This window comes from Hyalella azteca, unplaced genomic scaffold (genome assembly GCF_000764305.2).
Source record: "Hyalella azteca isolate HAZT.00-mixed unplaced genomic scaffold, Hazt_2.0.2 contig17967, whole genome shotgun sequence".
In the NCBI taxonomy this organism is placed as follows: Eukaryota; Metazoa; Arthropoda; class Malacostraca; order Amphipoda; family Hyalellidae; genus Hyalella; species Hyalella azteca.
Window position 1 is genome coordinate 684327 of NW_025947728.1, and position 12017 is coordinate 696343.

Sequence of the window (12017 nt, forward strand, 5' to 3'; positions counted from 1 at the left end):
GGGGGATAAGCGGCGAAACACGACGCACCGAAGCGACACCCGAAGATTATTGCCGCTAGCACGCGGCTAATCCAATTGTCCAATCCCACACTGATAATCTTCTGTTGAACTCGTGTTGATTTCATTTAGGTATAGTTCACCAGACCCTTAATAGTTCACGACCAACACCATTTTTTTCCAAAGCTCATAATGAATAGTTTTAGTAAAATGTTTACCCAGATCACGCCGCCTTCAGTAATATTTCCTCACTTGACGGAAGATGAGCTGCTCGAATTGTTCCAGCTCGGTTGCTCGCCGAGCAAAGAGTAAGCTTCATGGAGTCCTCACTCCCTTATATACTTGCCATTTTGTCATTCTTTCCTCAGCTTCCAGGCAGTTATCAGGTCTGAAAACCACAGTGAACGCAGCTTCACGACGAAAATCCCACTGCCCACGCCGAGTTTGTGGTCTTGTGGACCTAAATTTAGGTTGAGATGTTTGTTTGGGTTACTCATGGCGTTAATAAACATATTTTCAAGCTATAATCATGATATTTCTAGCAAATTCTGCAACTGAAGCTTGTCCGAAGCCCAAAGAAACGGTGTCCTGTGTTGGCTGGAAGGCATCGCGAGGAGGGGAGCAGCGAGAGCTCGCCGTGGGAACCTGCACAGGTGTCCTCGGCGCTGCGGCAGCGGCAGCCGGAGCACTTGGTTGAGCAGCCGCCTAACATTTTCCACAAGACTCGCAGCTCATCGCCCTAATCTTTTGGGATGTTTTCACTGGCCACATGTCCACTGCAAATAGCCTGCCAACTTTATGCCACTCGCGCGTCTGCCTCCAATTTTATTGCAGCTATTTCTCTTGCCGGGAGAACAATCCTCAGGTTGTAATTGAGAAGCTCTTACTCGGTCGGCAGTCACATTGTTTGCAGTTCTTGTTGCGTCGGTGACGGAGCGAAGAAACGATCTAGCAGGATCAATATTCTTGAGGCGGTAGATCAACAGATCATCAAGAGTTGCACCAGACACAAAATGATGGAGTCTCGAGTTGCAGAAGTATCAGACTCGCTAGTTTATTGGCGTCTTTCATGGCTTCAGATGCGAGCGAGAGGTCCTCTCCTCGAGCCGTTTCAAGCTTATGGTCCTCTACAAAAACACTTCACCATGAAGTGGAGCAGCCTCGCCCAGTTGCTGCCGGTTTTGATGTACTCGCGGCTGCAAGAAATGGAAGCAAGTCCCCGTCACTTCTGGTGCTCATACGTTGCCTGTCTTGTATTGTGCACGGGAGATTTCCAAGCTTCAGATTGCAGGCAAAATTTCGCCAAATATTTTGAATAGTGTCAAAGAGATGAACTACACCAATTTCCTGATAACCTGGAATAACCTAATACCGTAGCAGATAATGTTGTAATGTAGTTCGTTACTCTCAAATACATTTTTAGTAAAATAATGCATGGAAGATGGCTTTGGTAACTTCCTGACTCTAAAACATTGCTGGAATAGTCGCTCCTAATTTTATAACGTTATATACCGTAATTATAAGTTGTTCAAAATATTATTCCCACATTTCATTATGCATAGTCTTTAGTCAAATTTTGCGGTCGTATATTATGCAATATATCAAGGCATATTCATTAACACATATGTAACGTTATTAATTGTTAGCAGTTGATCTCACTTCTTATACCATCGAGAACTACCAATGAGGTTCAAAAGATAAAAAAATGCACGATCATTAAAAATAGTCAATGGTTGTCTACAGAAATTCGTTTCTAATTCAAAGAGTTTACTGCATACATGCATATTATTTAGTTTCTCCACAATCTCCAGCGAATCATATTCTACGAGTATTTTTTAACATAGTAGATAACAATTTAGTTTAGTTACTGCTCAGGTTAGGAGTAATATGTCTTACTAATTTCTCATTATTAATTTCAATTTAACATACAAAAATACCTTCATTAAAGTTAGCCATTTTTTCAGTAGGCTTTCAGCAATCTAGTTCAATCAACTCCACATATCTCTACCTAATATAATTTTTTGAGTCAAGTTCAAGAAATTTAAAGGACAAGAAAAATAATATGATAAACACGAAAACTATGCCGCGAAAAATGGCTCGACGGAAGTAATTGCATATGTAATACATTTCTCATCAGCTCAGAAGGCGCTAAACTTCCGAAAGGTTCTGTAACAAAATGCTAGGACGCGATTATTTGCTAAATTGCGCATTAAAGGTGATGAATATAATAAAAATACATCATGATTTGTCAGAATAATTTAATCGATATTTTTACAGCTGGATTCATTTGAAAAATAGAAGTACAGGGAAATCCAAATCATCTTACTGAACATTGTAAAATAAATGGTTGGATGGAACAATATAAGGCTTTGAAATTCACCAGGGAAACATGTGAAAATTAGTTGTGGCACTCACTTGTGTACAAACTGTAGCACAACTTTTAAGTAACGAATGAATAGTTTTAGACAGAAGTCTTCCAATCTTTCATTATTAATTGAATATTCGTTCTATCGTGTAACGAGTAAAGTCAATTACTCAATTGAATGCAGCTCCTATTATCTATTGTTCTGCGTCAGTTTGATCAGTATAGGTAAATTTGGTCTGTAACCGATTATTTAATAAACCTTACAACTTTAATCTTTAATAAAATAACAATCATCAAATAACGTGGGAGGTCAAAGTACCTTATTCACAAAATTTCTACACTACGGCCAATTAACTAAACTTAATAACTTTCTCTCTTTCTCCCATAATCCTAAAGGAACGCGGTTGCACCTATTTTCCAATGAATATTTTGATGGCATATTTTGTTTGCATATATCCTGAAAATTACTGACACAAATCGTGGACTATATCTGCTCAAAGGCAATATCAAATATCAATTTTGATTTCTTCATTTTGAAATATGCATGTATATTCTTGTATGCCTCGCCCTACTTCCGTCCAACGTGCGTAGTTGAAGACTTCGAATTAGACTTCAATAAATGTTATTCGAAGCAAAACATGCCTGCTGGCTGTTTATGGTTTTTAATTTCATAATATGATATAAAAGAAATTTTCTTACCCGTAAAAATTTTCATGCATAGCAGTATTCATTTCCTGCAAGCGCGTCAGCTAGTTCTCATCAATTTCCAAATCACTTGTCAACTAGCGAACATTTTCTGTAAGAAATTTATTGTTTTAAATATCGGTGACCTTCTTTGAAGTCGAACAAACACATATTTTTCCCCCACTTCTATCCCACAAGTTTAATTTCTATTTCAGTAAATGAAGGGAGGAATTTCCTATGAAAAAACATTGTTGCTGACATATGTTCACTAGTACTGCTACCGAAGCAACATCATAAATATTTTGGCACTACCATATGAAATAAACAAGGAGATTCATCCAATCGAAGAACTCGATAATTACCACTTCTAAAACGCTTCTTAAATCATCAAATCAAAACGTTCAACTGTTTAATATGAAATTAAAATTTTCGCTACCACTAGTGAAGCTGTCGAAATATTTGTGGCAATTTGATGGAAAGACCAGGAAATATTTCGAGTTCCTCTGGTTTGCGGCAGTCACGCCGAATTGCGGCTGCGCGGCTGAAGCAAATATTGAGTCTTTGCGAGGTAGGAATCCAGCGGAGTTGTTCACACTCGCCAAACATAGCGGAGCAAAGCATACAGAATCCGGGTACCCAACTTTGCCCGCAACTTGATTGGTGTGTGTGCTATATATCGACGCGGCTTGAATTGTGACTGTTCGCCCGACAACTGGCAAATATACGCACTGTCCTTATATCTCACTTTCGTCGCCCTACCCTGCCATAGGAAGTGCTTAAACCCTCTACCGCCTGACATAAGTAATCGGAGCACTATTGTCCCACAATCCTACCAAAAAAGGGTACGTTCTAGTGAGCGCAAAATGACTTGCACTGATGGTTGTCTCCACGTACGACAATTTTAAAATGTTCTCTGTTGCTTACAAATGTCCTCAGGCAGCTTCACTCAATAGTTTACGCATAATGCAAGTTGAAAGTTATGTTAACGAAGAGTGACATACGGCGGTAGAGGGTTAAGTTGCCGACATTCACTTACAACCTTGCCAACGATATGATTTTGGGAAGGGGCGAAATTCTGATTTCCAAATGTGGTTTCTATAATGTCAGAAAATTTGTTTGTTTAAATTTTTTCGTCTAGAAATGATCTCAAGTTAAGAATGGTACGAATTTGATTATGTAACATATGAGCGCAACATATCCTACCGATCTTCCCGCAGAGTTCATGAATTTATGTGAACAGTTGTATGCCCGAACAATATTTATCTAGAGATTATGACGAAACAATGGTGAATTAAATACCTATACTATCAATGTTTTGAATGTTTCCGATGCCTGGCAACAAACGTGATAAATTGTAAACCTACTGTAGAGGGTTCGGACTCACCTCAATTGTGAATAATACTATTTAGTCTGTAAATATTCAAATAAATGTGCATATTTAGGTGACGAAATCTCAGTGTTATGATAAATTTATCGGTCATATTGCGATTACCTCTCCTCAAGAGTTGTGCTTCAATGCTTCACATAATAAAACCGTAGCCAACAAACTTAAAGATTGGTAAATTTTCCCCAGATCAAATATGCAAATTTTTTACGTTGAAGTTTCGCGTGCGGCGTTCGAAGGCTGAGCCTGCGCCTGTAGGTCGTTCTCTCTCTCGGCAAGCGATGCCAAATCACCCGCGACAGAGGGATCGCCGGCTGTCGTCACGCTCGGGCAGGCGCACATACAAGGATTTCCCGCTATAAGTTTCCCTTCACTGATCCAACGAGGCTTCCTCACTTGCAGAGGAAATGCTTACGACCAGACTTGTGTACGACTTAGTTATATCACCCGTATTGAATATGAATCATGAAAGAACTGTATCGGAAAATGTCGTTGCTAAAAAAAAATAAAATATATGCGATGCTTTTTACCTTGAAAATTGTTGTGAAATTCTTACTCAAAAGCTGATAATTTTACAAACGAGCAAATTGTTTGCAACTTCTATAAAAAATTCCAGCGTTGTCAAGGTGACAACGAATTGCTTCTGTTATTTACTAATTCTCTCATCTCAGTTATGAATGACTGTTCGTCCATGCTTCAGTGATTGTCATCAGAAACATCCTTGGATATACAGGGTGACACAAAAAAAACAGAGCTCACTAAAAGTCTTATAACTCCTGAAATTTTATTCAGTTTGAAACAAAAATTCTATGGAATTATGTACAACCTATGTAGCCAACATCTGCAAAATCTCAATTCTATACCACAAAAACTCTTTGTTCTATTTTGCTCTGTAGTCCAAGGCATCTCGAAGCTCACACGTGGTAGACTCTTAGATCAATCCGTCTTCTTAATGAATCTGAAACAAATAACAGGATTACTTGAGTATTGTGGAAATTATTCAACTTTTTATGAGCTCTGTTTTTTTTGTGTCACCCTGTATCTCACGGAAGAATTATAACTGAAGCCAGAAGCCGCATATGTTCGCAAATTTAGCTCGCAAATAACATTCGCTCCGAAGCGAAAATTACGCCCATCTATGAGAATTCCGTAAAACCAACCCCTTTCATCAAGTGACATTGAGTAGTCTCCAATTCACACAAGAATTGCCCTTTCAATCAAAGACTCTTCCTCCGATCTCTTTCTTCTCCCTCAACCTTTTCAATCTTTCCCTCGAGTAGCGTCGCTAAAACACAAAGTGATGGTTCCCAACGCCGTCTCGGGCCTTTGTGTGGTCAAAAAATATTCCTCACTCCATCCTAGCGAAAAGCATTGTCCTTGTGAACGCTTACAGAGGCACGGCAGCGCCCTCTGGTCGCGGTGCCACCTAACTTGCGGACATCACGAGATGTCGTGAGTGTTTCGTGTGCTGCCTTACGAGACGAATATTGAGGGCGCATTGTGCCCTCACAGGGACAGGCACATTGTGAGAGGCGATGGAAAATTCTCCTACCAAAAAGTAATGCATTGTGTTGGAGAAGACAAAGTTACACACTGCGGGAAGCCTCGGGTCTGCTTGGAAATACATATAAGTTGCGAATGCAAAAAAATCGTTATGTTTGTTATAGAAAAAGCTAGACTGCGTAATGCAGTTGGTAGAATTACATATAGTGAGTATTGTAAAAGAGTAATAATGAAAACGAAAGTATTTTGAAAGATACTCATTGATGTTTCTCTGTCATCCTTAAGAAATGCGTGAGTAAAATTATATTCGTACATTCTCAAGTTGGTAAATTTTTCCTGAATAAAATAGAGGTAAAAATTTGATGGATCTACGAAACCATATTTTCTTTCACAGACCTGAAAATATGTAAGGTAATGAAACAATCTTGGGCATTAAGAATTTTACTGACATATTTCAATCAACGTTTACAGCTCAGTCTTGTGAAACTACTTTTTTTTTAGATATCAACAGCAATTAATGCACTAAAGACACAAGCAACAGTTAGTGTCTCCAGAAATCTGTTAGAAAATTATTAGAACTTTTTTATAGTTTGTAATTGTGCTTATTTTTAGATTTCAACAAGAATTTTTAACAAATAGGGATATATAGAGTTAGAGTGTGAGCGGATGAATCATTTAAATAATTTTAGAAAAAAATACCAGACATATTGCTGCACTCGATTTGGATGCGTCATTTTGTCATTATTTGTTGCATTCATTTGACTACCGCATTTATTCTTAGGTAGGCAACACTTAAAATTGATAAACACCGTATCTGTTTCTGATACATTCCGTGAGGATTTCACATAGTTCTCAACTTGCACACGTTGTTCCATGAGTTTCAAATTCAACACTCTCGTCCCGTTCATTTAATTAATTTTTAGTCTAGCGCTTGAAATCTTTGTTGTCACCTCGATGTCATTTCAAAATTACTGAGAGCATTGCATCACGTATAATTGTATAACAATGGCAGTAATATTGTTCAACCTCTACCATATTGCTTATAAATAGAAATTTCTTCCTAATTTTGTTGACATTAAATTAAACTAATATCAATAGTTCATGCTACAGAACTGGTTTCATGCTCGAAGAAAACTTTTTCCTGACCAAGAACCTTATGAAATTAAACTAGTATACGATATTAAATTAAAACTAAAATAAATATTTTAGGACATTGATTCTCGAAAATGAAATGTATTCGTCATGCTTATCTTTTAACTTTCACACGCCGCATGAACAAAATTATTATCATTAATAAAATAATTCTGAACTATATAAAACAATTCCCAATTTTTCATAAGTCGATCACCAAACTTCGGTGTAAAATCTAGGCGCCACTTCATATAAAAATATACTTTACTGATACTTTATATAAAATATAAAGTATCCGTAATATATTTTGGTTTAACTGAGAATCAAATCAATAAAGTTTATATCTTTTCCAAGGAAATACCGCACGGGTCACCAATTATAGAAAATTATTAAATTAAATAGAATGTTATATATTCTTGAATTAGAGAAAAAAATACTACAAAAATTATTCTGAAAGCCATTTGGCGTTTAGCAGCACACGCCTAAAACATTCATGGACGATTCATACGAAAAAGATATTGATTCGCCAACATATTGGATAGTCAGTCTGAGCTTATAGGTCCATTTTATGATCTTAATAGCTTCACACTACACATTCTCCAATCATGTACCCCCACCATTCGTTCTCCTGAAAGAGAGTAACTGGTAATTACCGAGCATGCATCACCCTATGCCACATACAAGATGATCGTCGTTGGTCACATCAGTGTCGCCTGTGGTGACTCCCTAAGCCGTAAGGGATAAGAACCCCGATGAACGTTATCCTGCTCACCCTTATATGAAATAGCCTTTATTTCATGCATCCCTAAGGGTCAAACATCGTCATCGCAAGCTGCCAGAAGGCGCGCCTGTTCCAAAGAGCATCTCGAAGCCAGTGTCACGTGACAGAATTCTCACATTCGGAGGTGTCGTGAAGTTTTTAGTTTGCACGGCACGCGCTACACTCGCAAGGCCGAACTGGAACCCAAAGCGACATTTTCACCCTTGCAGCCTCGCACGGAAGCGCTAAAAGACACAGCACACTTTGCTTTTCTATTGCGAACTTAATAAATTTGACGTTTTTGTGAGCGTATTCGAGCCTGGCTAGTTTTGTGCTCAGGATAGAGCTTGGGACAATAGCGACCGCCATAGCGGGACTTTACGGCCTGCAAACATGCCTTCTGCGTCCTCACGCCACAATGCCATTCCATGAGCAAATCTCGTCGCCAGAAGTACTTATGCGCGAACAAATATCTAGGAGAATCGCGAGAATACGTTCATTCTCAAAATGAAGTGCAGCGTCGAATTTTTTATAAGCGAGAAAAGAAAATTTAGCTCTCTGAACGTCACTTCTTATCAAAAATATTGAATCAAGATAGTCAAACGGAATTGTGAATGTGTAAGAGGTATTTTTCGTCATTGGAAGCTTTCTTTGTTTTAAACGACCAATAATTGGAACCGAACAGGAAACGAAATCAACTGCAAAATCCAACATCTATCATGAATATTAATATTGTCAAGTTATTGAAAATCAGGTATTCTAATAATCAATAATCAGTCTCATGATCAAAATAAACATGAGAGTGAAATACTCATCCGTAATGCTACTGATATTTTAAAACAATGACCTTATTTGAACCATCGTAAAAATCCGTGAGAAGAAAAAATTTCTCGCTACCCCTCATTGAATATGTTTACAATTTTTAATTGTTTATTTATTAGAGAAATGAACATGGCCCAACAGATGGAGAATAAAACAGATGAAAATCGAATTCCATTGCTAAAAAATTCATGAATTTCTCGGGTGGATAAAAAAATATTTAGCTTTATTTTTTCAGCTAGTCAAGTAGCAAATATTATTCATTATAATAATATGATCAATTTAATTATATATTATATTCAAAATTTATTTTATTATTATACAGAGCAGAAAAGCAATGTAGTAGTGACCTTTATAATTTATGCATCGCGTTTTACTCTCGTCAGTAAACCTGTCCCTCTGCTCGAGTCAGTTTTGAACGGTTACGGCAAACGGTTTCTTATCTGATAGTATGGCATTGTAAATCAAGCGATTTGAGGAAAATAGGTGCAACCTGCATGCCAATCTAAAATATTATATCGCAGCATGTCATTCATTCTCTTCTTGTATGCATGATTTTCTTTTGCAACAATATTTCAATACAGCATGCAAACAGTTTCGGATATTCATGGACGTCGTGTTGGAATGAGCATTAGGCTAAACAGATCAAGTAAAATATTGATAGAAGCCAAATCAAAAACATGCTCAAAGTGACCGAATTTATTGCGAGAAGAAAATTGACTACTGCACAATTATATTAATAAAGGTTGGTTGATCTAAAAAATTGTAACCAGCGATGAGATACCATCTTAAAAGCATTCTGAATCGCCAAATTAAAAGTGATAGTAACTCAAGTTGATGAGGCTTAATACATAGCAAGGACCTACAGCTAGGAGCAGCGCATTCTCGAGAGCTTCTTGAAGATTGAAGTACATAAGGATATTAGGTAAAATACAGTCAAAGTTCTAATAAGGCTTATGCATCCAAAATTTTTGCGTTCCTCTACCTCACATGACCGTAACCTGTGAATTAAATTATTAAGGGAGGACTGTGATAGACCAATTTGCCGCATACAGTTACGTACGTTACCCCGATCTATCAGATCAAGGCCTCATCCAGCTTAAGGTCGTTTAGAAGGCCAATAATAAATTTCTGGGTAGTATCGAGAAAGGATTTATACCAAGGACTAGTTCGTAGAGTAAAATGAATTTGGATGAGTACTAATTAGCAGATTCGGAAATAATTTTCCCCTTAGTACATACATTTTCTACTAAATAGAGAATTTCTTGCTGGAGCCAGAGAAAAGTAAATATTACCGGTCGATAGCGATATGCGCTGTTAAACAACCCGCGATTTATTTTTTTGCGTCTGATCAATGAAAATAATTTCAAATATAGTTTCCTTCGAACAAGCTTGTCTTTTTATCAGTTCCTCCGCGTTGTCACATACCCCACCAGTACAGTTCAGCCCCTCCCTTCGTGCCGAGCTAATGTTAGCGTCAAGGCCTCCAAACTACGGCCATTGGGCTCAAGGGCCTCAGCTGCAAAGGTAAAAAGTCCTGCGAGGGAAGCCGTTAGCAGCCGCTGATGGCGTTGGCGGCAGCTAATTGCGGGCACACCGACACCCGCCACTGCCATTTGAAACCGACCTTCTTTTGCTAACTTCTGACAAAATCCACGGCCACGCACTGCCAAACTTGAGCCAAATGAAGCTCGAAGGCTTGGCAGCTGCGCGCTGAAATTGACTCGTTTTCGACAGTACAAGAAACAATTGTAGAATATTGGAATATAATGAGTTGGAGAAAATTTCCTTTTTCATTTGGGATTCAATACGACTCATTAAACTTTCGTCTATTAAAAAATAATGAATAATTACATAGCCATGCAATAGATAATGGATAGATTATTTCTGAAATTTAAGTTGGAATAAAGAAAACATTTCGATTTCGGTAACTGTTTTCGGTAACTGTTCAACTCCAGTATAAAACATTTGATTGATGATAAAACCACTGCTCAATAATTTTTTTTCTTCCAATGAACCAATGTTGGAATTCCTGGGTAAATTTACAAGGTTCATTGTTGAGTTTAGTCGTGTCAGCTCTGCAGTGTAACAAAAAAAAAAAAAAAACACAAGCAATATGCGTGGGCACATGACACCTCCTGTCATTTTTCACTTATTATTCACAGGCAAGCTAAAGGCGATGCTGAAAAACTCAACTGGAGATGAGCTGTCGTGCGTTTTCCGTTTCATCCTTTTAATATTTCCCGAAATATATCAGCACAATCATAAATTATTGTTTTCAACCTCGTATTACTATCCAAAAGTAAATATACAATAGGAACATAGTTTGCTCCGACCAAGAGGAAATTGAAATATACATGAATTTTTCTGTAATCAGGCTGTAAGTAATAATTACTTAATTAAGGAAGTCAGTTGAACGTGTCTTAATAGGTTATAACAAGTTACAATGATTTTGTCTTCATTGCAGCTCACATAGAATCAGCATTCATATAAATGATCAAGATGATTCAGGACTTAATTGTGTCAATGAACTTGAACAAATCAAAAGTGGAAGTAAGGAAAGATTAATGTTTTTCACCAGATCGTGTCTCATGTTTAGATGTCTTTGGTTTTCGAAATAAATTTAATGAAAGCAAAGTATTTTTCCCCCAATTCTCCCCTCATCATCCCAGCTCCTCCAGACTCTCTCATCACTTCATCCAGCTTCTTCATTCCCCAATCCCCCCCTCAATTGCAATTGATTTATAGTTTTCATTTTAGGTGATACAGTGATTTTTTTATACACGAGTGAAAACAATCGAAAGATTCTTCCCAACTCCTAAATATGAATTTCATGCTCAGAAGACCTGAATTCTGCAGTAAATTAGCCTTTTTTGCACAAAATTATTTAATTCAAGTCCCAAAAATAACAATAACCAAAGGAGTTTATGCCATGTGCGCAGCGTCGTGAGATAGTCGACGAGTTAAATGGGGTAATTTCAGTTAAGAATGAGGATCCAATACAGGTCGCTGATTAGATTTAAGACAGCACAGGGGACTGCAGAATGGCTCGCATCGACTAAGCTCGAATGAGGGCGTCAAAGGACAACATTGTAGCGTTTGTTGCGGTGATCACAAGACTACAGATCGAATGGCTAGATGAAACCACTGGCGCGCAGCATACATAGGCTCAAGTCGAGCAGCGGCATATCGTGTGAAGCGCCCACCTGCTTCCATCTGCAACCAATGCTCGTCATAACTGTTAGGGCAACCTTAATGGACCTCTCAATGGTCTAATTTGCCAGAGACAACATCGTGCCATTTGCAAGCGCTGTTCGAAGAGATGCCGTCTTGCTGGGCATTCAATGCAGTTTTTCTTGCGTTTTCTTACGAGA